Genomic DNA, 5,340 nt, shown 5'->3' with positions numbered 1-5,340 from the left:
GCCCTTCTCCCGAAGGACTCAGAGCGGTGAACAGCCACAAGATAAAACACATAAATATAAAAAATTTAAAACGAATTAAAAACGAATTAAATAATTTCAGCCCCCACCAGTTTGCCCACTGCCTCCCACCAACCAGGGCATGCCTGCTCTTGATGAGGAGACCCCCCGAGGCTGACTCTTCCGCTCAGCCCCTTCCCCCTTCCCTCAGGCCTGGCCCACCTCTAGATTTAAGGAAAGCAGAGCCGCGGGCTGAGGGCTTACTGCAATGGGCATGGTAGACTTGCTGTTTCTTCTCCCGATGGCTTTGGTGCTGGGGTCTTGATCCTTGATCCCCCTTGAGGAGGGGCTTCATGATCTTCAGGTTAGCATAGGGGTCTGCGGCCAGCGCCTTCCAGGTCATTCCCATATCCTCTTCCCCCTCCCTCTCCCCTCCTTCCCTCCTTCCCTCTTTCCCTCCCTCCCTTCCTTCCTTAATTCCTTCCTTCCTTCCTTCCTTCCTTCCTTCCTTCTTTCCTCAACAACTGTTTCTAACTCAACAACTGCAGTGGTTCACTTAACAACCATGGCAAGAAAGTTCGTAAAATGGGGGGAAATCCACTTAACAACTGTCTTGCTTCAGAACAGCAATGTTGGGCTCACTTGTGTCGTAAGTCGAGGACCGCCCATATATTCCTCTGGGTTGGTATCTCCCTGTGAAGGAGCCAGGGTTGCCAACTGATCTGATGGCAGGAAGCTTACGTTGCTCCTGGGCCTTTGCTGCTTCTTCTCTGCAGCAATGAAAGCCTTCCGAAGCACGGAAACCCTGGTCCACTCCCGAAGTTTGCTTTCCAAGGAAGCCCAGGCAGGTAAAACGTTGGCCGTTCCCCTGCCACATCTGCTGAGGAGTTGGCAAGCCACACCGCACCCTCCGTGGCTGAGAGTTCAGTGGGCCGTCCCTCACGGAGGGCCTCTGCGCCACCGGAAGTGCCAGGGACCCCAAAACTGGTCAAGGGGGGGGAGGTTTCCAGGAGCAGCGTGTCTCCAAAATTAACCCAAAGGTGCTTTTCCCAGAATGACCCAGTTGGAAGTTGGAGCAGTGGTGAAATTCAAAAATTTTCCCTACCGGTTCTGTGGGCGTGGCTTGGTGGGCAGTTGACCGGGTGGGCGTGGCTTGGTGGTTATGTGAGTGGGTGGGCGTGGCTGCACAACTGACTCACACGCAATGCAAAAGCTGCTTGACTTCACACAAAATGGCCCCTGCAACAAACAGGAACCTCACAGAATCACAGAGAGCTCAAAAAGAAATTATTACACTTTGCACAAAAATAACACAAAAGCTGCACAACTGACTCACACGCAATGCAAAAGCGGCTGAACTTCACACAAAATGGCCCCTGCAACAAACAGGAACCTCACAGAATCACAGAGAGCTCAAAAAGAAATTATTACACTTTGCACAAAAATAACACAAAAGCTGCACAACTGACTCACACGCAATGCAAAAGCGGCTGAACTTCACACAAAATGGCCCCTGCAACAAGCAGGAACCTCATAGACAATCAGGCACAGCTGATTTCTCACAGCTGATTGGTAGTAAAAAAATGCTAAAAAAAAGTTTTTAAAAAGCTCCGATATTGCCTGGTTCAGCTGATTTAAAGCATTTTTAAACTATCGGTTTGGGTAAAAGGTAGCAATTATTACTATCGGTTCAGGCTCACCTGCCCAAACTGGTAGCATTTCACCCCTGCCTTGGAGGCCTTCTACTCCAAACCACTTCTTTTTTTTTTATTATTAAAAAGTTTTTTTTAATTTTACACATATTTTCCCTTCCCTCCTCCCCCCTCCTGCCCAACCCTCCCCCCCCCACCCCCCCGACTTCCCAGAGCAAATACAGGCTATAGCATTTAACAAACATATAAAAAAAACATAAGCTAACTATCTATAGATTTATCTCCCTTTTACACTTTAACTCCCCTTGTTCGTATCTGAATATAACTATTTAAACCGATTATTGTTTGAAAATAATGAATCCAACTTCATTCTTGTCCGTTCTTCAATAATATGCAAGTCTTCTTTCTTCCAGCATTGCACAATCAGCACCCAATTACAATTAACCATCACATCTCCAACCCTTACATATATGAACCATTGACAAAATATTTTAACCAATCTTAAATAAACTATATTGTAAAAACCTTATTTCTACTTTTTACCCCATAAACTCATATTAATTCTTCCTGGGAACATGCCTTACTTAATAACTTTGCATAAACTTATTCATCTTATTCTCTACAAATACACTGCTTATAATCAAATAACATCTTCACTATTTGATATCTATAAAAAATATTGTAAAAGACCTTCCCTCAACCCTTGCACCACTTATATTTTCCTTATACCCCACAAGTTTATATTTATTCTTCAACAAAACATTCTTTACAAGCTTATATAAATTTTCAGCAAAGCATTCCTTAAAATTAACTTTAGTGTTAATATACTTCAGGACAAAAGTGAAAGTTTGGTCAGTAGCCCATAACAATTCAAACGTAAGATTACTTAATATAACTTTTCAAAACAAATCATGTCCCTAAATAAAAGTCTAGTCATTCATTTTCACTACTACTATCCTCCCCAGGCAAAAAGATTGTAATTTTTCCATCTCGATTTTTTCCTGACTTTTTTGCGAATCTTCTTCTTCAGTCTTATTCCTCCATCTCATCATGTTGAGAAACTGACCGGGACATGTTCAGAAAGTTCAAACAAGGTATGCCGTATATATCGGGAAATTCCAACATTCCAAAATCAAATTCTGATTATTATTTTTTTACAGAACTTGGCTGAGGAAAGACTCGTAAGATTATGCCACCATCTCCTGGAAGAATTTGGAAAGACTGGGCAGAAAGTGGAGAACGAAAAGAAAGGAAACGGAAAGTGGAGAACGAAAAGAAAGGAAATGGAAAGTGGAGAACGAAAAGAAAGGAAAGCCTTGGGGTAAGGTAGTCCTTGACTTAGAACAGTTCATTTAGTGACCATTCAAAGTTACAATGGCACGGAAAAAGTGACTTAGGGCTGTTTTCCACAGCATTTCCCAGGGTCACACAATCCAGATCCAGACACTAGGCCACTGATTCACATTTACGACGGTTGCAGTGTCCCAGGGTGACGTGATCCCCTTTTGCGACCGTCTGACCAGCAAAGCCAATTCAGTTAACAACCTTGTTGCTGATTTAACAACTGCAGAGATTCACCTAACAATGGTGGAAAGAATGGTTCGTAAAATGGGACAAAACTCACTTAAAAATGTCTCACTTAGCAACAGAAACGCTGGGCTCAATTGTGGTCGTAAGTTGAGGACCAACCATGTTTCAACGGTCATCAGTGTGAAAAAGGGACGTAAAACACTTTCTTCAGTGCTATTGTAGCTTCGAACGGACACTAAATGACCGGTTATAAGTTGAGAACTACCTGTCCTGATATTTCTATGCCTTTTTGGTCTGCCTTTCTCCACTTTGGGGCATCTACCATAATTAGACGCTATTCTTTTCTAAAGAAAAGAAGAATTAGGGGCAACATGATAGCAGTTTCCCAGTATTTGAGGGGCTACCCCAAAGAAGACGGGGTCCAATTATTCTCCAAAGCACCAGAAGGCAGGAGAAGAAACCACGGAAACTCATCAAGGAGAGAAGCAACCTGGAATTGAGGAGAAACTTCCTAAGAAAGAAGACAATTAACCAGTGGAACAGCCTGCCACCAGAAGTCGTGGGTGCTTCATCAGTGGAGGCTTTTAAGAGGACAAAGTTATCTTAGATTGTGTAAATTCTCCTGCTTGAGCAGGGGTTCGGTTAGAAGACTTCCAAGGTCAGGGGTGAATCTCCTGGTTCGGACCAGATTGCCCGATCCGGTAGCGATGGCGGCGGGTGGTTGGGAGAACCGGTAGCAAAAATCCCTGCATCCCCCCCCCACACACACACACACCATGCCCAGCTGACCCGCACGATCATCAGAGGCTTTTTTTTTTACTTTTAAAAGCATTTTTTCTACAACCTCTTCCGCTGAAAAAATGCTTCCGCCGATCCCAGCTGAGTTGCCTGATTGGCAGAGAGGCTTTTTAAAAAAATGCTTTAAAAGCCTCTGACAATCCCAGCTGTGTTGCCTGATCGGCAGAGGCTTTTCAAAGCATTTTTTTGCATTTGCAGAAAAAATGCTTTGAAAAGTTAAAAAAACAAAGTTGGCCATGCCCACCCAGTGACATTACCCCTCCCCCCAAGCCACGCCCAAAGAACCGGTAGTAACAAATTTTACATTTCACCCCTGTCCAAGGTCCCTTCCAGCTCTATTCTATTCTTCTTCTTCTATTCTCAAAACAATTTCCCCTAGGAGACGCACATGAATATATGATTATGGACAATGTCTGTACTGAACAACTCCCTTAATCCATTTAAAAGTCATTAAATCGATCACGGACGCAGGATGACCTGGTTTATGACCGGTCCAACTTACAACCTATGAGGCTGGGCTCATTCAGGGCTGAAAGTTGAAAGGACTGCCAGGAACAGATATGAGGAGGGGACCAGTGCTCGGCCACCTTCTGGCTTAACAAACTAAGTTGAGAAACGTCGCATGCTTTCCAAAGGAGATCAGGGCCCATGGGAAGACGCCTTTGGGATCCAGAGGTTTTCCCGAAGGCTTTTATTCAATGCTCCATCTATGTGGATAATAATGAGCATCTTTTTGGAGGACATTAGATCTCCCCCCACGGAGTGTTCAGCTCTCTGCATCTGCCCTACTCTAGGCGTTCCTATTTCTGTTGGAAGACGACCAAGAGGGAGATGTTCCAGATATCATCGATGGTTGATGGTTGCTACCACCCTTCTCCAATAGCACCTGTGGCTCTGTGACCTTCTCGTGGAACCTTCTCCTCTCTCTGACATTAAATTGTTCTGTCTATCTCCAGGGCCTGTTTCCACAATCTCCCTGCCAGGTCTTCTTTCTGCGACGTTCCTTTGTGGTCCTTCGCGGTGTAAGAATTATCTTCATGCTTCCTCGCTTTCCCCAAAGACCAGCTGGAAGGCAGGTGCCCAGAGGGTCATGGGTTGCCCCTTCCCCACTTTGGAAGAGCTTTATAGCTCCCGCTGGCTTTAGAAAGTTCAAAGCATCCTTAAGGATCCATTTCATCCTGGGCCCCCCTCTTTTTGAACTATTACCATCTGGCAGACGGTACAGGACAATAAAAACAAGGACAAATAGGCTGAAAAACAGCTTCTACCCCAGAGCAGTAACTATACAATTCTACGTACAGTGCAATATGAATACAATACGAGGGTTTTTTAATTCAATTGCATACAATGTGAAGGAAGTGTG

The sequence above is a fragment of the Pantherophis guttatus genome, chromosome 18 (genome assembly GCF_059756535.1).
Source record: "Pantherophis guttatus breed Tessera chromosome 18, ASM5975653v1, whole genome shotgun sequence".
NCBI classification, from domain to species: domain Eukaryota; kingdom Metazoa; phylum Chordata; class Lepidosauria; order Squamata; family Colubridae; genus Pantherophis; species Pantherophis guttatus.
The sequence above is the reverse complement of the archived record's forward strand: the minus strand, read 5'-3'. Positions refer to the sequence as shown.